At 53.8% G+C, this 24,652-nt stretch overlaps 1 protein-coding gene across 1 annotated transcript in view; it reads left to right on the forward strand.

Moving 5' to 3' along the window:
- COL27A1 (collagen, type XXVII, alpha 1) overlaps positions 1-24,652 on the forward strand; it is a 161,352-nt gene that overhangs the window by 551 nt on the left and 136,149 nt on the right. The gene's annotated exons all lie outside the window — the stretch shown is intronic.

A 24,652-nucleotide genomic window follows, 5' to 3' on the forward strand; every position in this document is an offset into this window, starting at 1 on the left:
CCAGCCCGGCCGGCCCGGCCCGGCCCGGCTGCTCTCCCTGTTTGGGGAAAGTCAACAAGAGCATTTGAAAAGTCTTTCTGTGTGGAGAATCTGTTTGTATAGGGGGAGGAAACGGCGAGCTGGCCAATAGGTAGAAATATTAATGAAGCTTGTTATAAAGGGCCCATTCACGGCTCTCCGGGTAAATAGGGCTCTTGTCGGGCTGCCACGTTATCTGCCAAGTTCAAGAATGTGGTTTGAAAAAATAGAATTTAAAGGGGTGAGGTGGAGCCTTAAATGGCCGGCCTGCTGGCGCTGGAGCCAAATACAGAGGAACCTCGGCTGGGGCTGGGGGCGCTGGGCGCTGGGTCCTGGTGAGGGGCTGCCAGGGACAGGGCCGGGGGAGGGGGCCGCCGAAGAGGTGGGCCCAGAGAGGCCTGCACGCTGGCGTAGACACCGTGCAGAAGGCCTGGTGCCGTCCCTTCCTCCCTGTGGTGTCTGGCCCACGGCTTGCAACTCTACTCGGTGGTGGTGGTGCGGGTCAGCAGTGGGGCAAGGCTGCAGGGGCATTTCAACCTGAGCGCCTCCAGGAATCTTGCCTCGTGGGGTCTTGGTAATGGAGGCTCTAGGTGGCAGGATGAGGGCTTTTTAGTAACTCTCAATCATGTGCTGCTGCTCCACAAACCTCGGCCATCATTTCTCACCTACCGTGTTCTACTTTGCGAATTGTTACCCAAACAAGACCTGAGAAAGAGCATAAACGACTGAGACATTCAACCCACTCACTTCCCATGGGGCAAATTCTGGGCTCAGAGAAGGAGAGTAACCAACTCAAGGTCACTCAGCAAGTCTTTAGCAGAATGGGGCCTTGCTTCCACCAGTTTCCTGTTGGGCCAGGTCCCCAGGACTGAGGGTGGTGCCTGGCCCAGGGGCGTGGCTTGGTCACTTCACATGCACCATGTCTTATTTTTAGCCCTGGGCTTAAAGCAAGGGTCCTGTCTTATCCTCAGTTTGCCCCTGGCCAGCTGGGGGGCCTTGGGCAGGTGAGTTTGCCTCTCTGAGCCTCAGCTTTTCTTTCCATTGTAAAATGGGGTCACCAAGACCTGCCCCTCCCACTTAGAAGAGGCAGTCAGAGGATGTTGGTGAGGTGCCCAGCGCGGTGCCAGGCTCTCGGTGGGTGGCCCAGGAACAGTGGCTACGGGCGTTTCTTTTTCTGTCCCAGCCTGTGGCACAAGGTGGTGTCTCCAGGAGGCCTGGGCTCTAAGCTTCGGGGGGTGGTTCCACTTGGGTCACAGAAGGCTGCCTTGTGCTGAGGGTCACAGAAGCTGGTGATCGGACAGCAGACAGCACGGCCACACTGGCGTGTGAACTATGGTGAGGGTCTGCGAAGAGGCCCTGCAGGAGCTGTGGCCAGCAGCTGACCTTCCGTCTCCTCCCCAAATAGCTGCTCACATCCCTCTCTGACAGACAAGGGTTAACCTGTGTGTGGGGAGAACATTTACGTTGGCTTTTTTTTCGCAAATAAAAGGGGGGAAATTCCTATAAAGCAAAAAGGAAATAATCAATGCAAAAACTAAATGGAAACACTTTCTGAAAGGCTTTGCCAGGAAGGAGCTTGCTGTGTAACCTTGAACACTGGGGACTTGGAGACTTGGAAAGCAGGAAGTCGGCAGCATCCCTTTACGGGGAGGTGGTAGGGGGTGTTGTCACAACCATAGGCTTTGGGACTCACAGACCAGGGTCCCCCTGGACTCTGCTCCTCACTGGCTGTGTGACCTTGGGCAATAGATGGACCTCTCTGGGCTTCCATTCTTTGATCCGTACAAGAGAAGAGAGGGTTAAAGCGTGTGAAGGTCCTGGCACATCGTGGATGCTCATTAAATGTCAATTTCCTTTCCTTTCTGGGCCTCTTGGCAGGCCGAGGGGAAGTGTCTGACAGGTCTCACCAGCCAGACCTGAGAGAGACACAGCTCTGCAGGCCTCGGCGCCTACACAGCAGCTGGGCAGCCCAGTGCTGACTATGTCTTCACAGCCCTTTACAGTTTGCAAAGCACTTGCCTCCTCACCATCAGAACCTCCCAAGAAACCTGTGAGGTGAGCAGGGCAGTGTTTACCACCCAATGCATAGAGACTGGGAGAGGGTAAGGGACTCAGACCCAGAGTTTTTGGACTGGGCCCACATCTCTCCCCATCTCTTCATTTCTTCAGCAAATACTGGTTCACAGCTTGTTAGTGCCAGGCACTACGTTGAGCACGGGGGATACAAAAGCAAATAAAACCAGACACGGATGGATGATGGATGGATGGGTGGATGGATGGGTGGGTGGGTGAGTGGATGAAGAAAGAATGACAAGTTTCTTGAGGGCAGCCTCCTTGTCTATTCTTTCTACCACAGGGCCCCCAACACTGAGGATGGCGCCTTGCACAGAGGAGGTGCTCACACTTGCCATACAAAGTTATGGGCTCAAACACCAGGCTGCCTTTCTACACAATTTCCTAGCTACGTGATTCGGGGGAAGTTAATTAGCCTCTGACGACCTCAGTTTCCTCCTCTGTAAAACAGGGATGACAGTATTTTATAGGTTGTCATGATAACTACATGGGTTAATATGTGAAAAGCCCATAGAACAGAACCGTGCCTGGTGCAGAAGTACCAACTAAGCATCAGTTATTACTATGTTTCTGGTTTCCCTTCTAAACTCCTTCCTGTCTCCTAAAGAGGATGGTAAATCCTCTGAAGGCGGGGCTCTGGGTCCTCTGCAGGGGGTACCTCCTAGTAAATGTATCTTCTCAGAGAAGTGACAGTCCTGAATCCAAACCGAGGCCAGAGAATCGGGGTGCGTGTTCCAGTCGGGCCAAAGGCAGAGCTGGCCCTGCCTGAGGGAGGCAGGATGGCAAACCGGTCAGAGCTCTGGGCTGGGCAGTGAAAGGTCACATCGCTCTTCTGGCCCTGCCATGGCCCTCCCCTCGGAGCCCAGCCTTCTTTGAGCCTGGGTCTCCCCAGTGAGACATCAAGGGAGATGGTCTTCTGTGAACCCTTCAAGTCACAGACTAAGACCACATTAATCAGGCAATCTTCGGCTCCTCATCCCCGATTTTCCCTCCTTTGAACGGATTTTTCCGAATCGGAAAAACTGAGCCTTTGCTAGCCTTGGAACACACACGCGCACTCTCTCCTCTCTGAGATGCTGTGTCAGCGTCAGCTCGTGGTTGAGGATGGCACCAGATGGAGCGCTCATTAACGCCCGCCCCCGAGGAGAGGCCCAGGGTCCCCCCGGGTCACCTCCCCAGAGCACACAGGCTGAGCTTTCTCTCGAGGGCTGCTGGCGGTCCCACCTTGTCCTAGCCCTGCGATTTATAGGAGCCAGTGGTTGACACCAGTCCCCGCCCGGCATGGGCTCGTGGGCCCGTGGGCTCCATCAGACGCCAAGAGCCACAGAGACAGCTCCCGCCCGCTTGCCCCTCACTCTGTAAGTGAGTCACTGGGGTTTGGAGTGGGCCACTCTGGGGGTGGTTCCCTGTTGGAATAAGACAGTCACCCTCAAACAGAGCAGGCAAAGATGGCATGCCAAACCCTTAGCTTGGCAATGCTTCTACCCAGAGGGCATAAGACATCTCCCTTCAGCCAAGGAATTGCAGGCACTCGGGCTGGCATAGCCCTCTGGGAGTCAGGAGCCCAACTCCTGCAGGTTGAGAGGGGAAGACAGAGGCATAACCAGAGGGGGCAATGGACGAGGCCATGGTCACACAGCAAGTCAATGGCAGAGCTGAACCCTGGAGACTGGGTTCATGGACCTCCAATGCTGAAGGGAAGGCAGCAGCTGAGGCCCCCCTGGCTGCTAAAGCCGACCCCTACCTGGTCTCATGGGAGCCAGGTGGGTGCCTGAACATCTGGTTTGGGGGACAGATTCCTGGGTCTCCAGTTTGATGCCCCTTTTGTGTGACAGAAAGAGAAAGGGGTGTGGTATAGGAGAAAGGTCCGGACTTGGCAGTTGGACACACCTGGGTACTAATCTTGGCCCTGTCAGTTACTGACACGGTGATCACAGGCAAGTTACTGGACCCCTCTGAGCCTCAGCTTACTCATCTACACAATAGGCTAACATTACCACCTACATGGTGGGCCATTGGGAGGATTGCATGATATCAAGTGACTGGCATACGATAGGCGCTTAATAAATGGTAACTACCACATAGCAATGAGTTCTGCCCAAACTGGCGAGGGCAGCCTGAGTAGAGGGTGTGACTGGGGCAGGACCCAGGCATTTTAGGAGATAGGGTCACGTGCAGGACCACCCTGGACGCACAGGCAGAAGAGCCTGGAGCTGAGAGCCTGGTGGCCTGCCTGAGGCACCAACTTGTTGGAGAATTACTGGGAAGGTCTCCCCACTCTCCAGGACTCAGTTTTCCAGTCTGTACAATGGGCATTGAACCAGAGGACTGAGGTTACTGCAGCAGACTCCAGGCTGGCCCTGCTGTCAGGGTGAGGGCAGCCCCCACATCGGAGCTGTTTCCTGCCTACAGGACATTGTCTGAGGAGGTAGAGACCCAGTGCAGGGCATGTGGGACAGGAGGTGGGTGAATGAGTGGGTGGGAAGGAGGAACCAGGCTGGGCTGGAGCTGGCAGGGCACAGCTACTGTCTCAGGCACCCAGGCTGGTCATCCAAAAGGCTGGGAATGGCCAGTCCTCTTGGGCCAGGTATCCTGAGGCCAAGTACCCTCCCAGCATCAGGAAGAGGCCCCCAGCCCCTCCCTCTGCGCCTGGGTGTCCTAGGCTGCAGCCAGCCCTCTGCATGCCTAGAGCCTGGCAGGGTCTCCAGGAAGCAGGTGCACTCGGCGAGGCCCCGGGCCCGGTGGGCCAGGCAGCTAGAGGTCTCTCTGCCCAACCATGAAAGCCACTCCTCTTCAGATGCACCTTCCTGACGTGAGGCTCCAACTCTTCCGGTCTCCTCAGCTCAAAACCCTCAATGGCTCCCCAGGGCCTGCAACCAGCGTCATGTCCTGAGGTATCTGTGGCTCATGGAAGAACTTCAGAGGGTCCCAGAAGCCTCAGCATGGGTGCCAAACATGGGGCATACACACTGGTCAGGGAGAATTCTGGAGTTTCATCAGATTCACATAAAAAGCCACCGCTCCACGGACTGACGTCCAGGCTCTTGGTCGGCATTCAAGGCTTTCCCCCAGTTGTCCCGGCCTAGGCTCAGTTCTCAGCACCCGCCCTCCTTGTCCCCGTCAGTCCACCCGTCCCCATCAGACCCGCGGTTCAGCCTAAACGATCCCCTGGACATGCTCATGCTGAGGTCCCTTCCTCCTCTTCCTCCTGGAAGTTTTCCCACCTGCTGGCCCTTCTCCCCAGCGCTGCTCCATCGACGCTCCCTCCTTTGCAGCCTTTCTCACCGCCACCCCTCCTCTCCACCTCGCAGCGTTCACAGGGCTCAGATCTGGCCATCTCCTCCCTGGACCTTTGCAGTGGCCTCTTGTCGTCTGCCCTGCTCTCCCCTCCCTGTGTGTCACTCTCCTCCCCAGATCCCTTATCTCCTCCCAGGTGAGTGGGATACTAGGGCAGAGGGGAGACAGAGAGGAGGCAGAGCAGGGGGAGGAGGAGAGGCAGAAAGAAGGGAGAAATGGAGGGGAAGAGAGATGTAGACAGAGCAAAAGACAGGCAGAAACAGAAAGAGATACGTGGAGAGAGACTGACAAGAAAGAAAGGGGAAGGAACAGGGAGGCAGGATATAGAGACAAAAGGAACGCAGTGGTTCTCAACCTTCCTAATGCCGCGACCCTTTAATACAGTTCCTCATGTTGTGGTGACCCCCAACCATAAAATTATTTTCGTTGCTACTTCATAACTGTAATTTTGCTACTGCTATGAATCATAATGTAAATATCTGATATGCTATGTGTGTTTTCCGATGGCCGCGACCCACAGGTTGAGAACCGCTGAACTAGAAGGCGAGGGAAACAGAAAAGACGGGAGAGGCAGAGAAATAGAGCCCACAAGACAGAGTGGGCCAGAGAGAAGCCAGGCAGAGAGAAAATGAGATGAGGCCGGTGCTAGAGAAATGGCTTTCCAGCACCTTCCATTCCTGGCATCCTGGCCTTCCTCCCCTCCTCCAAGCAACTGATCCTCCCCGGGGACCCAAGGAGCAGGGCCTGGCACCCGATCCTGCTGCCTGGTGCTCACCCCCTCCCCGCACTGGAGGCTCTGGCTTGGCTCCCCCATCCAAGACTCAGGTGAAAAAGGCCAAGAAGCCTCCTCATCGCCCACCATTCCCCAAGAAGTGACCTTGGGCTGAGCCGAGGTGGGAGTGTCACGGAGTTTTAGAACTAGGGACTTCCAGGATCAGAAAGTCCAACTGGCTTTCAGATAAGCTGTGTGGTACTGGCCCAGAACCTTAACCTCTCTGGGCCTCTGGGGAAGTCAAAGGGCAGATTCAGTGTTGTCTGGGAGGGACATTGAGAGGGCTTGTGTTACACCCCCTCAACCTGCCCGCTCCCAACACCCTCCCAACCCCAGTCTCACTTGAGGCGGATCTTGTTTCGCCATATCTATGACCACTGCTCTGGAAGGCGGGAGAAGAAAGGGTTGGGGTGAAAGCTCTGGCCATTTCGCGAGGGAGCACGCGGCCCAGGGCCAATCTCGAATTCCGGCCTCACCTCTGCGTTGGCCTCCGCTGCTGCATCTGAGATGGGAGTTAAGTTACCCGTCACTAGAAAGAGTCTGGTTAACTGTTCTTTGCCCGGGAGGGTGGCCCGGTCCCCGTGAAGCCAGGGTGCTGTGGGGAAGCCTGGCTGAAGTGTGGAAGAGCAACACAAACAATGATGGTGATGACGGCGAACCTTCATTCAGCTCTCGCCTACTACTCTGCCCAGCATTGTGCAATCGGATCTCAGTCGCACGACCATGTGGCGTGGGCACTCTCATTCTTCCCCTGACAGTTAGGGAAACTGAGGCTGAGGGCCAATACATGGTGGTGCCAGGATTCAACTCCAGGCAGCCTGACTTCAGAACACCCTTGTCCCATTAGAGGACACAACAGGAGTGACACCTTTGTTGGGCCACACCCATCCAGGCAACAGTCCTAGGGGCTCAGCCTAGTGCTAGGAACCCAGAGGCAGGGACCAGCAGCCCCTGCCCTTGCTGCTCGCCACCCAGTGCAGAGAAGACAGTTGCCCACTGGACAGAGGACGTGCCCCTTAGTGAGCTCCTACTATGTGTCAGGCACTGCAGGATGCAGCTTTAGTGCCAGCTGGGCACCACACTGCCTGGGCTTGCCTTCACCCACTAAGGCTTATCCACTGTGTGACCTTGGGCAAGCTCCTCAGCCTCTCTGGGCCTCCGTCTCGTCATCTGTGAAATGCTTCCTTGGGTTGCGTTGAGGATGAGAAACATTGATCTTTAGAGCGGTCTCAGAACTGTGCCTGGCATGTGCTGCGGGCTTAGGCATGTTACCCACCATCATCTTCCTCGGCATTATCTTCATCATCACCACCTTCTTCTTCATCAGCCCTTTCTGGAGACCATCCTGTTTAATCGATGCAGCAATTCCATAAGGTTGGCATGATTATCCCCTTTTATGGGTGAGGAACTGAGGCGCAGAAAGGTAAAGTAGTTGAGTAAATTAGTAAAAGGCTGAACCAAGATTTGAACCTAAGACTGTAGAAACGTGAACCTATGCCTTTAACCATCTTTGTTGTATGCCAGAGAAAAAAACTTTCTTTCTCTCTTCCTCTCGCCCTCCTTTTCCCCCCTTCAGCTTCCCCTCTCCTCTCCCCTCCCCTCCTCTCTCCTCCCTCTCCTCTCTATTCAAGGAGTATTTCTTGAGCATCTTTTACCTGCCCAGTTCTGTGCTCAGGCTGGAATCCTGTAACCCCTATGCTGACCCCGGGGACCAGAGGAAGGTTTCCCCGGCTCCCTCCTGACCATTCAGACCTGGGGCCTCCTCCCACTTCCCCGGCTGCATCTGCAGAGGGAAGAAAGCATTGAAAGAGGGAAGAAAGGTGGGTGGCTGGGCAGGCCTGGAGGGTATCCGCTCAGGCTCCGAGGCCGACGCCCTGTGCTGCGCGTGCGTGCACACTGCCTCCCCTGTTCCCACCGGCTCTCTTCACCTCAGTGAGAAAGTGCTCTTGGTAGCCCTCAGTTAATTAGGTAAAACCTTATCTATGAAAGGACATCGCACAGAAAAGTGCAGGCCACGGGGGTCACAGAAAGAAAGCTGATGTGGGGCCCAGGAAGCAGAGGCCTTTGCTAAGGTCTGCTTGGGCCTGTGGGGTGGCGGGGGGTCCCAGTACCCAGTGGGGACAGAGTGAGCAGTGCATGGGCCAGTCCTCATTCCTGTGGGGAGTTGGGGGTATAGGAAGGGGGTTGCCAAGTTCTCCAATCATCTCTGCTCGCTCATCCCATCCTTCTGGAACCTTCTCAGGCTGGGTTCTCACATGTGGGTCACTTGTCACAGGGACAGGAATTTCCTAGTCATCTGCCTGCCTCGTTCTCACCTCTGGGCTTCCCACTTCTGTTCCCTCCCTTTGAAGCCCTCTGCTCTGCCTGCTCCCTCACCTCTTAGAGCGGTCTCAGAACTGTGCCTGGCATGTGCTGCGGGCTTAGGCATGTTACCCACCATCATCTTCCTCGGCATTATCTTCATCATCACCACCTTCTTCTTCATCAGCCCTTTCTGGAGACCATCCTGTTTAATCGATGCAGCAATTCTATAAGGTTGGCATGATTATCCCCTTTTATGGGTGAGGAACTGAGGCGCAGAAAGGTAAAGTAATTGAGTAAATTAGTAAAAGGCTGAACCAAGATTTGAACCTAAGACTGTAGAAACGTGAACCTATGCCTTTAACCATCTTTGTTGTATGCCAGAGAAAAAAACTTTCTTTCTCTCTTCCTCTCGCCCTCCTTTTCCCCCCTTCAGCTTCCCCTCCCCTCCCCTCCCCTCCTCTCTCCTCCCTCTCCTCTCTATTCAAGGAGTAGTTCTTGAGCATCTTCTACCTGCCCAGTTCTGTGCTCAGGCTGGAATCCTGTGACCCCTATGCTGACCCCGGGGACCAGAGGAAGGTTTCCCCGGCTCCCTCCTGACCATTCGGACCTGGGGCCTCCTCCCACTTCCCCGGCTGCATCTGCAGAGGGAAGAAAGCATTGAAAGAGGGAAGAAAGGTGGGTGGCTGGGCAGGCCTGGAGGGTATCCGCTCAGGCTCCGAGGCCGACGCCCTGTGCTGCGCGTGCGTGCACACTGCCTCCCCTGTTCCCACCGGCTCTCTTCACCTCAGTGAGAAAGTGCTCTTGGTAGCCCTCAGTTAATTAGGTAAAACCTTATCTATGAAAGGACATCGCACAGAAAAGTGCAGGCCACGGGGTCACAGAAAGAAAGCTGATGTGGGGCCCAGGAAGCAGAGGCCTTTGCTAAGGTCTGCTTGGGCCTGTGGGGGGGGCGGGGGGTCCCAGTACCCAGTGGGGACAGAGTGAGCAGTGCATGGGCCAGTCCTCATTCCTGTGGGGAGTTGGGGGTATAGGAAGGGGGTTGCCAAGTTCTCCAATCATCTCTGCTCGCTCATCCCGTCCTTCTGGAACCTTCTCAGGCTGGGTTCTCACATGTGGGTCACTTGTCACAGGGACTGGAATTTCCTAGTCATCTGCCTGCCTCGTTCTCACCTCTGGGCTTCCCACTTCTGTTCCCTCCCTTTGAAGCCCTCTGCTCTGCCTGCTCCCTCACCTCCTCCGGGTTCTCTTTAAATGTTACCTGCTCAGGGGGCCTTCCCTGACCGCCCCCTCTAATGGAGCTTTGTGGTGATTTCATAACACGGCTGCAAATGTAAGGCCACGGCTGACCCCCCAGCCGAGGTGGGGTCTCCGTCCCTCCCTTTGAGTCTGGCGGGTTTGTGACTGCTTTGAGCAGTAGTGTGCCACAGGACTTCTGGAGCTGGCTAGCAAAAGGCCGTGGCGCTCTGCCATTTTTGCTAGAATGCTTGCTTGGGGGCCCTGATCTGCTACAGGAAGTCCCACACGGAGGGGTCACAGGTGGGGGCTCTGGTTTTTGTTATCTCAGCCAAGGCACCAGGCATGGTGCATGAGCTTCCTAACGCTGCATAACAGAGGACCACAAACTCAGTGACTGAAGCAACCCAAGTTTATTCCCTTACATCTCTGGGGGTCAAGTCCAAAATGCGTCTGATGGGCTAACGTCAGGGTGCAGGCTGGGCTGCTTTCCTTCTGGAGGCTCCGGGGCTGAGGCTCTGGCCTTTCCCAGCTTCTAAAGCTGCATTTGTTGGCTCCTGGCCCCTTTCTCCATCTTCAGAGTCAACAGAGCTGCATCTTCTAAACTCTCCGTGATCATGATCCCCGCTTCCATCGGCGCATCTCTTTCTCTGACTTCCCTGCCTCCCTCTTTCCCTTATAAAAACTCTCATGATTGCATTGGCCCCATCCAGACAGTCCAGGATGCTATCCCCTCTTCAAAATCGTCCATTTAATCACACCGGAACTCCTTTCACCGTGTAAGGTAGGATCGTCACAGGTCCCGGGGAATCCGGGAGCACAAACATGGTGGCTGTGTTGTGCCACGAAGCTTGCTGTTGTGCCTCCCTCTTTCCCTTATAAAGACTCTCATGATTGCATTGGCCCCATCCAGACAGTCCAGGATGCTATCCCCTCTTCAAAATCGTCCATTTAATCACACCGGAACTCCTTTCACCGTGTAAGGTAGGATCGTCACAGGTCCCGGGGAATCCGGGAGCACAAACATGGTGGCTGTGTTGTGCCACGAAGCTTGCTGTTGTCCTTCAGACAGCGCTTGGTCACTTCCACATCTTTCTCGTCGTGTTCAGACCGCTTTGTGGCTTTTTGTTCCTTCCCGGCACTTATACATCGATGGGCTTCCTTGTTTGTGTTCTGTCTCCCCCAGCTCGAATGCAGGGCCAGAGGAATCCGTGCTTGCCTACCAGTATTTTCTCACCAAATAGATTCATGTCTCCCCCATAGACTATAAGCCCCCAGAGGTTAAAAACAGGTCTTGATAATCACAGGGTCCCCAGAACCCCAGCTGGGCCCCAGCACTGAGCAGGGGCTGGGAGCATGTTGGGCAAGTGACCGCTTCTCGCCGTCTAGGTCTCTGAGAGTCACAAAGTCAGAGGGGGCAGGAAGGCACCTCGGAGTATATCTTTCCGGGGCTCACAAACTCCAGTGGCCACAGAGCCAGCTGGGAACTATGTACACGCGGGGCCAGTTGAACCATAAGGCAGTTGGGAGTGCTGAGCCTGTGGCCAAGTGGAGAGGGCATGCCACCCCAGGCATTTTTTTTAAAAGGTGGACGTATTTGGACAACCAGTCACAATACACTTCTCTTCTTCTCCTCCTCTCGGGTTCCCCATGTACTCTCTGCCTTTCCTTGTCTGTGCTCCAGGAGGCTACCTCTAGAGCAGTGGTTCTCAACCTGTGGGTCACGACCCCTTTGGCGGTCGAACGACCCTTTCACAGGGGTCGCCTAAGACCATCCTGCCTATCAGATATTTACATTACGATTCATAACAGTAGCAACATTGCAGTTATGAAGTAGCAACGAAAGTAATTTTATGGTTGGGTCACAACATGAGGAACTGTATTTAAAGGGCCAGAAGGTTGAGAACCACTGCTCTAGAGGCTGAGGGAGGGCCTCACCTCACTTCTGAGTGGCTTTGGTCTGTGGGAGGCACCAGCTGATGGGAAGGCAGGAGGGGAGACAGGCTGGGGTCCGCTCCCTCGCTGCCCTGCCCCAGCTCTGGCAATGTCGGCTTTCCTAAGGCCGTAGCTCCTGCCTGGCTCCACCAACTCATCCCCTCGCCCTGGTCCCTTCAAGCTGGGATGACCAGACTCCTCATGGCGGCCAGCCCCAGGGCGCTTCACCTGCCACGGCTGGTTCCCATCACCCCACCCACTCGAGCTTTGAATATTTCCATTGAGAACTTCCATTCCAACCTTTTATGTTTTATCACTATCAGTAGCAGTGGTATCATTATTTCTAAGCCACTTGGCTCGTTTGCCCGGAGCGTTCAGTGCTCTCTCAGTTGACCCCTTTGGCGTGGTGCTGCCTCCTGCCGGGATTCTGAGTGTGCCAACATCTGCAGACCTCATTTGGCCCCGGATTCTGACCCAGTCCCCTGACCGGGCCAGAAGTTTCCCTCCGGCCTCTGCCAAGGACTCACTGATTTCTGCTTGCGCTGCCCCTTCCCCTCCCCTGTCCCCTCTGTCCCCAGACTGGTTGTTAATCCCATCCCATTCTCACCCCACCGGTGGTTTGAGCATCAAGTTTCTTTTCAGCAGGAGCTGAACTCTCCGCGGCCCTTCCCACCGAGGCCACCCGGACCCCATGGACGGTCTTACACAGGACACCCTGTCATTTCCTGGGCCTCGGAGGCCCTCCCGTCTCTCCCTGCCCCAGCGCCCCACTTAGACGCACACTGATTTGTCACCCCTGCTGATTTTGTTCCTGGGCATGGAGACCAGGACAGGCATGGGACATTTCCCTCTTCCAGCTGGACTGGATGTTTTTGTCATAGTAACTGAGTCATGAATCCATTAACAGATGGACTCAATGAGCTTTGGAGATAACTTTCTCATACACTTGGCTTTGATCAATGGTGATCAGTGAGTTCCCTATACCCCGGTCTTATCTACCTATTCCCCCAAGATCAAGGGCAAGGCTGCCAGAATCCCATGATTGTCCATACTGCTCTGCCACGGCCCAGCCCAAATGGGTGGGTACAGCTCTGGTGTTGATACCCTTTCTGGGTACCTAGGAGTCTCTGTCTCTCTCTCTGGGACTATTCTTCTTCTTTTGAAACAAGGCATTTAGATTGATAAGTTTTTTTTGTTTTTTTTTAAAGCCGAGGTCTACTATTATTGTCTACATCTGGGCCTCCTTTTCCATAGCACGTTGTCGTAGTGGCAAGTGTCCTTCAGGAAGTTTTTTTTAAAAAGCCGAGGTCTGCTATTGTTGTCTACATCTGGGCCTCCCTTTCCATAGCACGTTGTCGTAGTGGCAAGTGTCCTTCACCCGTGCAATTATCTAACAGCCATCTCCCTGCTAGACTGTGGTCTGCACGGGGGTAGAAACCTTTTTTTCCTCTGTGTGTGGTGCCTCATCTGACAATACGGTAGAAGGTGCTCTGTGAATGTTGGTTGAATGAGTGACTGCCTGGTTGAATTTTAAAATGCTGTCTTCAGCTCAGCGTGAGTAGAGCCCAGCTCAGCTCTGCAGATCACCAGGGGACTCCGTGCTGGCCCCCGGACTAAAACGAGACACTTGGGCGCTTCCTTGAAAATTGTTAAAGAAAATAAAGACTATTCTTTCTTCCTCGTGGCCCGCTTGGCTGCCAGGCCCCTTTAAATGCCCCAGGAATATTCCTCAGAGGCGGCCCTGGTGGAACAGCCCAGGACTCTGTGAGGAGCTGCACTGGGCTGCCTTCTTTTCCTGCTGCCTCCTAATATTAACCTGGCGCTGGGCCCCTGGCCCCCACGCGGTGATGGGAGGCCCTGGATGGAGCCAGAAAACAGATCCATCTGGAAACAGAAAAATAATCCCAACACTGGCAGTTTTGTCTGGCTTCCCCAGTGGGGTGTGGAACAGGCCCATGAAAGGGGCTTTGAGGGCTGGTGGGTGAGGGCCGTGGGAGGGAAAGCCTCTGTACCCAGCACCCGCTGGGTACCTGTGCCAGGGTCCCCAGGGCAAGAGGCAGATCCACAGGGACTGAAAGGTGTGTCACAGCGGACCCTGTGAGCAGCCAGGACTCCATAGTGTGTCAGCCTGAACTTGAATCTGTGTGACCTTGAGTGAGTTGTTCAGCCTTTTTTAGGCCTCATTGCCCCAGGAATTCAAAGGGGGTGATAAGACCTACACCTAGGAATTGATCCCATGGCCAGAGCACCCAGCACAGCACAGATAGCGATGGCCACGAGGCCAAAGATGGAAGCAGAAGGACAGAAAGACCTCCCGGAATGTGTTATTTTACAGAAGACCCCAGGGCCTTGGCATGACCGGAACCAGGAGAGGGAGACGTGAATGCGGGGGGCGGGGGGGGGGGCTTGGTAATGACCAACACTGAGTTTCCTGCCAGCACGGAGATACTGTACATGAACCGGAGTTGGATTTTAGTTTAGTCAAAGAAAAAAAAAGGAAGGCACCTTTCTGGTGCCCTGAGCTGGGTGTTGAATAAGTGAGTGAGACAAGAAAGAGGCACAAAGGGTCCCCCTTCCCCTCCAGCTGTCATTCCAAGATCTTTCTGCAAAGGCCCATCCACAGATGGCATTTCCACAGGAGTGGGCGGTGGAAGAACCTACTGGGAGGCTTACAGACCTTTTAATCACCCAGTCGTGGCCGTTCTGGTGCCGCCGGCCAGGTAGATCAGGATGGAACAAGTTAGGACTAGGTCCAGGGACAAGCCTATCTTCTCTGGCTTCTCCAATGCTGAGTCCCTGGAGGGCCTGCTGCCTGAGGAAACAGAGTTACTGCCTCCCTTTCTCTCTGCCTCTGGGAATGGGTGCTGTGTGTATGGGGGGCGGGGAGGGGGGGCGTTGGAGCCGGCTGTGGCTGCGGCAGCATCCTTGCCCACACCTGGTGACGTGGGTGGGGAGGGGCAGGGTGGGATTACGTGGGAGCCAAGTGAGGATATGGCCAGGGAAAGGTCAGAAGGCAAGTTGGGCTCAGGGAGCTTCTGGGCCATGGACTGCTGCCCATCACAGACAGAGGAGCGCGCTCGTCAGCCGGCCCCACGGGGCTCCTCCGCACGTAATCCCTGCTGGGAATGAATGCCCCCTTGTGTGAGGTCCTTGTCTGCCCCGAAGTAGGTCACAGAGTTGAAGGATCACAGAAATCGGCCTCAGAAGCACAGAATCATAGAAGCCGAAAGTCGTTGCCAGGGAGGATTCCAGGATTTTAGAGCCTCGGTGCTGGCAGCAACAGGCATTAGAAGTCTAGCACTTGGGCCATAACATTTTATGGCTTCAGGGATCTAGGAACCACAGAACCAGAGGACCTTGCACTTGGATGACCCTCTGAGGTTCTCATGTCTCATGTACATCGAGACGCAGTGTTTCCTTCTAGAAAGTTTCAGAAAGGAACAGTCTTCTTTCGTTAGGCAAGGAGGTTAGTTCCCGCAAGGAAGTGGGGGGACACAGGCGCTTTCTCTGAGGGATGCTCTTAGGAGTCCTGGGTTGAAATCCCTGGCCCCGGTGCCTTTGTCAGTAGCTATCACAGAGCCTGAAATTTCACCATTAGCCGTTTTTTTCCTGGGATCGTGAAAGTCCTTTGACCTCCGAGCATCTGCTTTGCCGTAAACCACTTCCCAGTCAGGGATGTTCTCAGGCCTCCTCCACCGGAGCCCTGATAAGCAAGGCCACTCCAGATCCAGATGGCGGCCTTGGGCCTCTCTCTGCCCCAGCCCCGGGCCCTCTCCCAGCCCCGAGCACCATCTCTGGGTCCTCCCTTCCCTGCCTGACCACCCAGCTCCGGCAGGAAACCAGCTGGCTGGGAGACGCAATTCCTACAGCCCGAGGCCAGCCACGGTGTACATGCGGCCCCGCCTCGCAGCCCCCCGCCCCCCGGGGGCCGGCGGCGTGGGCAGCAGCCTGTAATTTGGGGGTGGGAGATGGGACGCCCGGGTCAGCTTTGACCACCCGGTCCCCAGAGGAAGGGAGTGGTCTGGGGGCTTGGAGAATCAAAGCCTTCCTCGCAGCTGCCTTGGTGACCATGAAGATAAAAATATTTACGGACAATTTGCCTCCCTCTGGGGACGGCTGGGCACAGACCAGGGCTGTTTTCCCCTTGGCTGTGACTGACCCTCAGGATGGAGAGAGCCGGGACAAACACAGGTTGTTTACGACATCCAGAGCGGCCCAGAGAGACACGGCCGCATACAGTCTCCCCTTTTTAACAGGGACGCGCTTCTGGAAAGCCGCCCAAAGGAACAAGGGTGGGTTTCTGTCTTCTGTTAGCTTAGTTCTTGGTGGGGTTCAAGAGATTTTTTTTTTCCCCCTGAGAGATGGGGCGAGTGTGTTATGGTGAATAACATGTTTCCCATAATTTGCCTTTTGAAAACACAAGGAAATTTGCGTATGTGGCTGAAGCAGCCCGGGCAGAGAGCCTTCTGGAGAAGCCGGTCCCTCATTTCCCCACCGTGTCGGGCTGCTCGAACTCAATAAACACTTGTTGACTGAATGAATGGGTCATAGAAATGGCAGGCCGAGGCTGGAAGGAAGGCCCCATGGAGATCCTCTGGGCCAGACGGCTCAGGTTTCAGGCAGGGAAACTGAGGCCCAGAGAGGGGGAAGGGGTGGAGGCCGTCTTCAATGATAGATTTCATACTAGTAGCTGATGATGATGATGGTGGTGGTGATAATAATAAAAAATCGTTTTTTCTGAGCATTGGGTGTTTTTCGGCTTACCAAAAGCCTTCCCATTGGCCAGATTCCCAGCAAGTCCATGGAGGAGGCAGAAAAAGATTAGAGTTCCCTGTAACGTGTTTGCGCAACTTGCCCATTTACCCAGAAAGGGGTGAGGTGGGGTCAGCAAGAAATGTGGCTGTTTGCTGTCATTCAGCTGAGTCCCCTGCTCAGAAAGGAGGGAGCCGGGAGCCGTCTCAGCCTGGGTTTAAATCCCAGCCCTACCATATACAAGCTGTTGAAACGGCTCGCAGTGCTCAGTTCCCCTATCTGTTATTTGGGGTTTGCACTCTCCATTGACTATGCTGGCCTCCCAAACTGGTAGGAGAATGGCCTCGGAGAATGGACATGAAGCCGCCTTGGAAGCTGTCAGCCGGAGGGAGGTCCTGATGCTGGAATTTGATGTATCAGTGCATCCTCCCAACCATCCATGGGAGACAGTGTTCTGATTCCAGCTCCTGAGATAAAAATAGCTGTAAGGGGAGGGGGGGCAGCTCCCCAGGCTATCTGGGCAGGATAAAAATAGCCCTCAAGAACAGCTGGCTCCTTTTCCCCACTTTGGTATTCACCCACAGTCTTCTGATCTCTTATTTGGTTTCCCAAGTCAACCTACCATTCCAGGCAAACAATCCTCCTTGTTCTGGGGCCAGGTGGTGGCAAATTTATTCCAGGCTCTGGGAGTAGAGGCTTTGGAAGCGAGAAGTATGGGTCCCATCCCAGTTCTGTTTACAACTCGCTGTGTGGCTCCAAAGCAAGTCGTCCTCAGAGTCCTCGTTCTTCCTCCGCGCAGCGCTGTCCAATAGAACTGTCTTCGAGAATGGGAATGTTCTGTTTCCGCATGCATTGTCCAATACAGTAGCCACTCTCTGCATGAGGCTATGGAACACTTGAAATGCGGCTAATGTGACTGAGGAGCTTAATTTTTAAAATACATTTAAGAAATTCAAATAGCCACATGTGGCTAGTGGCTACCATATAGGAGGCTGCAGGCCTTGAACACGGAGATGGGAAAAGCACCTGCTCCTGGTCCTGGGGTGAGAAGGATGGGAAACGTGTGTGCAGAGCCTGGCACATGAGATGCCCACGGCTTGTTCTCTTCCTCCCCCTCCAAATGGGGCTGTATCTCTGAGCTGAAGAGTCCTCTTTAGAGAACATGAGCTCCTCTTTGGTGGGAAGGGGCTGTGGTGGTGGGTGGGAAAGAGCCGTAGGGGCTTCAGTGGTGAGTGGGCTGGGAGAGCAGGGAGCATGTCTGAAGCAGATGACAAGACGAGGCCAGAAGAAGGACCAAAATAGCGATATCGGCTCCTTCCCACCCCTGTTTTTTAGTTTTCACAGTCAATAGTGCTCCAAGGGGGTGGTGGTGTCTATCTTAGAAATTCGATGTGGTTAAGCTCATGGACTCTTAGAATCAGACGGTTGGTTCTAGGTTACAATTTCAGTTCCATCGATTACCAGCGAGGTGACTTTGGGCAAGTTGCTCTCTGATTCCTATCTGTAAAATGGGTAGATTAACTGAGGGTCCTGTGGGTATTAATAAGCAAATGTGTGTATGGAGCTCTTTGCCATGGGCACAACATTATCACGTGCTTAAAAAATGGAAGCCATGGACCCTCTCCGAGACATAGAACCCTTCGACGCCCACCCGCACCCTGACCGGAGCCCAGGGAGATGCCTGTGAAGCCAATGAGGGCATCCCCGGAAGAGCTCTTCTGTGGAGGTTCTCGGGGTGAGAAGCGAGCAGGCATGGGAACAAGTCCTGGGGCCCTCAGCTGGCGGATGATCCATCACATTGTTGAGCTGGAAGTCATCCTGAAGCATTCACTGCTTGCATCTCCTTTCCATTGACCCTGCCAAACGGCAGTCTCCTGGGATCCATCCAGAGACAGGAACTCTGTTGCCTCTCGAGGGCGCTGATGCAGACGGTTAGAAAGTCTTTCCTGGGATCTAAGGAGCGGCTGCCTCTCGGTGACTTCCCACCCTGGTCCTAGTACAGTCTCCACTTTCCAGATTCAACTTCCTTCTGTTGCTACCCCAGGCTGGAGGCGTCTGCAGATTGGCCCTGGTAAAGATCCCCAGTGCAGGGGCTGGCTCACCCGGGTCAAGGGCAGGGTTAATCTTTGTTGAGTTGGAAGAGCTGAAACTCAAAACCTACGCCTAATCAAGAGCAGAGGATGTATTTTATCAGCATGTCATTTTGTTGGCAAAGAAGCTGAGTGACTGGTCCATACATCTATTCATTCATTCTCTCACTGGACCCTAGTTATTGAGCACCTAACTGAGCGACTGGTCCATACATCTATTCATTCTCTCACTGGACCCTAGTTATTGAGCACCTACTGTGCGCCGTGTCCTAGAAATGAATTCCTGTCCCCATGATTCACAACCTGGTAGGGGAGGCAGCTATAGCAATGGTGATTATTGCAGTGCAGCATGGGCTATTATGTCAGGGCCAGGGCCAGGGCGAAGTGAGTGAGGCACTTATCTCAGGAACAAAATTTAATGTGGTGCTTAAATTCACTATCGAGGTAAATAACACTTTATTGGAATGCTTTAAAAATCAAAAGTAATGCAAAAAGTAACGGGTGAACAAAAGATATAAAACTTTTAAATGAAGACATATTACAGATTTCCCTTTGGCCTCAGGCTCCAATATGGCCAGGCCCGGCGCTGTATTATTGGGGGGCGCAGAGGGACAGAGACCGCAGGCGGCCTGTCCAGCCAGTGGTGGCTGGAATGGACTCCCATCGGCTCGCACATCTCTTCCCAACCTCACACTCAAGGGTAGCATGTCTGTACCTTGAAACTGGTCATGACGAGGAGGCTATCTACAGCATGGCCACTGGCAGATGCTAAAAGTCAGGGCTTTCCCCTCCTTTATTGGAGAGCTGGGTGTTAAATACTTACCAGCACACCCACCTGGATGTTAAATGCTGACGGCACCGGTGCGGGTGGTACAAGAAAGGTTTCCCAGACAAGGAGATACCTTCTGAATTTTGCAGATTAAGAACCCGGAAAAGGAGAGCAAGAACATTCCTCCAAAGAAGGAACTCAAAGCAAAGCACCAGAGGAGTGGATAAAAGTGTGCCCGAGGTCTTCAAATAACGTTTCACTCACCATCGTTTCGATACAACGTTGATGAGATGACGTAGGAGCTGAACTCTTGTTTTTGTCCATTAGCATCTCAATAATGTCTTTAAGGACAGGCTTCTTTCTGCCTTTCCTCTCTGCCATCCTCAGTCTGCTGGCCATGGACCTAGGGCTTGTTCCTCATTGTGGCAAAAATGGCTGTAGCCGCTCCAAACGGCACATCTTCACCCAACAATGTTCAAACCTCCTCCTCCTCCTCCTCTCCCTCCTCCTCCTCTTTTTTGGATATATAACTCCTCTCACATCTCAGTGGCTCAACTGTATCTTATGTTCACACCCAACCTCCTCTCTGGCCAGATGAAGGAAATTACCATGGTGGGTTTAGTCCAAGCAGGATTCAATCACTGAGGCTTGGGAGGGACACAGTCTCTACTAAAGGATGAGGCCCCTTAGAAGATGATGGGCAGAGCTAGAATTCTGTTAGCAAGGATGAAACAATAGTGTCTGCCCCTAGGATGATGGCCAACCAGCCCCCGGCTCTGCCTCTTCTCCCTCCCTTCTTCCCCTCTGTCCCTTGTCCACCCCCTGTCCACCCCCGCCCATTCATCCATCACTTACCACATTGCGGACCAGTAGTTTCATTGCTAGCTTTACCCAGTGGCCAGATAAGTTTCTATTGAACGAGTACAAAAAGCGTTTTACATAAATGTTAAAGGCACGCTTTAAAATTAAATACCCATTGCATTTTGAAGTTATTTATTACATGTGCTTACAAGCTAATGTCTTTTTAATATTGTGATTGGCCACAAGCCTTAGAACAGAAAACACGAGAATTCTCATGACCCGTCCGCCATGTGTTACTGAGGGCCTACTGTAGGCTGCCACTGAGTAGGTGCCAGGATAGAGCCGTGGCTTTGAGGCCCTCTAGTTGAGTACGTACATGAGATAAATATATACCCCGGTTGAAATGGTGTGCTGAGTACCAGGCAGGGGCCTGGGTGTGGTACACTGTGGGGATCCAGGGGGAAATCCAGTGAGGAAGGACATTCCAGAAAGAGGTGGTCATAGGAGTGACGGCTTGAAACTCTCTCAGGTCATCAACTGCTCTGTCTTCACTCTCAGCTGTGGGGGCGGCCAGTACTCCTCATGGACGGCCTGTTCGGTACAGCCAATGGTTCCAGACACACCATCAGCAAGAGTCCAGAGAGCTAACGCGCCACAGCTCTCCCATCTGGAAAATGGGTCTAACTCTTCCAAGGCTAGCTGAGTGAACTGAAGGATGAGGAGATAGGTTTGACTCTCTCCAGTTAGACATCAACCCGGGAGGCCCAGCTTCTACTCTAGTCCCTGCACTGCCTGTGTGTGTTTCTGAGCCTCTGTTTTCTCACCTGCAAAATAAAGAAATTGGGCCAGGTGGCTCTGGAAGTCTTCCAGGCCTGAATTTCTCATAGGGCCCCCACATCTTGATCAGCATCAGTGTGCACAACGTGTGCTTTGGCTATCTCACAGCCCTGGACTCCCTGGCCTAGTCCTGAGGAAATAACACTAGACTGGGGAGGAGGGGAGAGGCCCTGGGGAGATGATCTGGGATGCCCAGACAATGGGATCATGTGTCCAGAGGATGTGCCCTCCTGAGTAAGTGGCTCAGGAGCTTCCCTGGCCTCACCCCTCATTCCTCTTGGGGGAATGATTGTTCTGGGGGGGGGTCTTTGCAGCTGCCAGGACAGAGTGACGTGGCCCCACAGGCAAAGCCCAAGCCCTAGGAGACAGGTCAACCATGAAAACAGGCAGCACTGTCTCCAGCCGCCTCCCCTGGAGAAAGGGGCTGAACTGGCATTGCCTGGAGGGGCAGAGGGAGAGGGCATGATTGGAGGCTGCCTCTCTCTGCAGCCTGGACTTCCATTTGGTTCCCTCTACTGAAATGCTGTATCCCAGGTGCTGGGAACCCAGCGGTGCGTGGGGTGGAGCGTGGTGAAGGCATCTGCAGCACCTAAAGTTGGGTCTGCCACAAAGCAGGCGCCCAACCAACGTGTTCATGGGTGAGGGCCATGATATAGGAAAGGGAGCAGGTCGCAGGGGGAGCCAGCCTGCTCTAATCCAGCAAACTTTACTCCCATTCATGTATTTGTCCCTTCATTCCTTCCATCTTTAGCTCAGCATTTATGGAGTACTTCCCTGTGCTAGGCACTGTGCTTCAGGCTGGTGCCAGAGCATCAATACAGCAACTGCTCACAGCAGGGACCACGACTTACATTTGCCTGTGACCAGTGCCAAGCTCAGGGTCTGATGCATGGCAGCGTCTCTCCAAGTGACCGGGGGATGAAAGACTCTAATATTAGACATGTATCATGTGCACACATCCTATGCCCCATGCCATGCAGGGCCCACATATGAAAGGAAGACCCATCTTGGCGTGCCCAGCAGCACAGAGCATGGGGAAGAATGGGGACTGGTCTGAGACTAAATCTAAGGTTGTGAAGACTAAGGTTGGGGACCTGAGTTCTGGTCCCAGTTCTGCAGCACCAGTTAAACCAGCGTGATTTGAGGCGGGACTTCCTGACCTGCCCTGTCTGTCCGTCTCCCTGCCGGCCTCTGGCAGGGGACCACCGCACCTCGAGAGCAGCAAGCACAGCCTGGCGCACAGTGCATTCTCAGAAAAAGCTTGGTGGAGAAATCGATGGGCATTGATATCTGGGCCGTGTGCAACCCTCTGTTCTGCTGGCTAAGACTTCACGAGTGATTCATTCATAAGCATTTATTGAGCACTTGCTATGTAGGTGTCCACCATTTAGGCTATTGAGATGAACAGTCTCTCTCAAGGCAGTATGTTCTCTCTCAAGCAGTGGTCCATGGCTGATCTGTTTGGGCAGGGCATTAACTATGTGGCCCTTGAATCTCCACCAGGCCAGGAACTCCTTGCAGAACTGTGTGTGCCCAGTCACTGGGGGTGTGCCAGGAGCCTCCTTGGCAGGAAGGTTGGGTGTAAAGAGGCAGCAGAGGCAGGAAACAAGGTCTCTTCCCCAGGATTCTTATCAGTGTCCATGTGTCACCTCCCAGCTCACCATGAGCTCCTTGAAGCACATAAGCCTCCTTTTTCCGCACAACCTAGCAAAATGCAGCTAGCGCTCCATAAGCATCTACTGAGTTGGGTTTATTGTTAAACAACAGTCTCATCTTCCTGAGTTCAAAAAGCCCATAAAGATGATCATGTTTGATGCACCTATTTTACAGACGGAGAAAGCAAGGCTCTTGAAAAAGACACCATCAATGCTTATGGGCTCTGAGGGGTTTCCCATGAGTCTTTGGGCTGTCCCTTGTGGAACAGGGCTCCCTGGGGCTCCCCCACTGCAGACTCAGGTTTGGAGTGAGATTTGGAAAGGTCTTGGTGCTCAGCCACTGACCTGCTGCCTGCCTGCTGAGGAAATGCATCTCTTGCCTGGAAATGGCTTTGTGGCCAGTGAGTCACAGGACATCACCCACACTGTGCAGTGGGGAGAATTCGATTGCTTCTCCACCGTGCTCTCCTCACTCCTCTTGCAAAACCTGCCTGAAATTTACTTCCACCCTCCTGACCTTTTTGTGACTCTTCCACCTGAGCTGTCCTTCTCCATGGCTGCATGTGTAACCAGCACATCCTTTAGGAGCCAGAGGCCACCTCCTCCTGGGAGCCTTCCTTGGTTTCTCTCGATCCCTTGGTCTGCTTGACAGTTCCATTCATCTGTATCTCCCTGATAACGTCTATCAAATTCTCCCTGTTATCTTTATGTGATTGCGGGAGGTTCCTTGTGGCATGGCTGTGTCTGATGTCTCCCATATAGGCTCTCTTCCCTGCCCCACGTTGCTGTGCGTGTCTTCTGTCCACATTACAAATATGTGTGTGCTCAGAAGGCAGGGCCGTGTGTAAATTTATTTGCCTTCACTCCCACAGTGGTGGACCCTCTTCTTCCTGCTTTGCACAGGGGTTTGCACACTGTAGGAGTTGAAGGAAAATCATTGAAATCATCGATGGTTTGAGCCTCTCTCGTGCCCCAGGCTCCCCACTAGGTGTGGGGATCTGACAATGACAGTGTGGTATGATGTGCACTACGATAAGGTGTGAGGCAGAGCTTTGAGCTCCACCTGGAAGGACAGTGAGGCCGTGAACAGGCAGAAAGCGTGGTTGGAGGGAGAGAGCCTGGGAGGAAACAGCAGTGACAAGGCCTTGAAGTATCCCAGCTTGTCCAGAGCCTGGGCCCCGGCATCAGAGGGAGTGGAGCCTGGGGCAGGGCCTGAAGCTGGGGAGGCTGGCAGGGATCTTCTCAGACCCTCTCAAAGGCGAAGATTTGGATCTTCATGCTCAGCTGCAGGAGACAGGAATCAGACAACCTCAGTTCACATCTCATCTCCTCCTTCAGCCAGTTAGTGGTCTCAGGAGAGTTACTTAACCTTTCAGAATCTCGCCTTTCTCAACTGTAAATAGAGATAACAGGCCTCCCATAAACAGTGACACAGCACAGGGCTGCACCTGGTTAGGGCGAGGTTGATGAGGATGCAAAATACTAGGCAATATGAAAACAAACAAACAAAACCCAACCTTCAGTATTAATGCAATACTCTAAAACTGTCATAATTAATGCAAAAAAATCCACGATTAACAAAATGTAAAAAAAAAAAAATGTAAATAAGGACAGGATCTACCTAGCACAAAGCATTATGCAGCTCAAAAAATGTTAACTGTGATCGGACTGGGAGTTCTCAACCTTCCAGAGCTGTGGGCTGAGGAAAACCCATGCATGGCCCCTCTCCCCCAGAAGAATGCTTAATTCGGTCCACGTGGAGGTTTAGAACTCTGGTTCAAGGTGGGGGTGGGGGTGGTTGCACGCGCCATCCTGCCGCCTGTGGGTTCTTCAGGCCTCCCTCCTGGCAGCCGTGGGCGCTCTGCCCCCTGCAGGAAGCAGAGCACAGCTCTGTGGCTTCTTTTTCTTTCTTTCTTGCTTTCACCCCCCCCCCCCCCCCCTTCAGCTTGGGACTTTTCCTAAAGTTTGCTGAAACCAGACACCTTGCTCCACCAAGCCCGCGTGCAGCCACGGTTTAAAAGGCCGCCTTCAGCGCACCCTCCCCGCCCCCAGCGGAGACTTCAAAAGGCCCGGCGGGCGCCCGTGGCCCCAGCACCTATGAGCCACCCCCTGCGCC

This window comes from Myotis brandtii, unplaced genomic scaffold (genome assembly GCF_000412655.1).
Source record: "Myotis brandtii unplaced genomic scaffold, ASM41265v1 scaffold658, whole genome shotgun sequence".
NCBI classification, from domain to species: domain Eukaryota; kingdom Metazoa; phylum Chordata; class Mammalia; order Chiroptera; family Vespertilionidae; genus Myotis; species Myotis brandtii.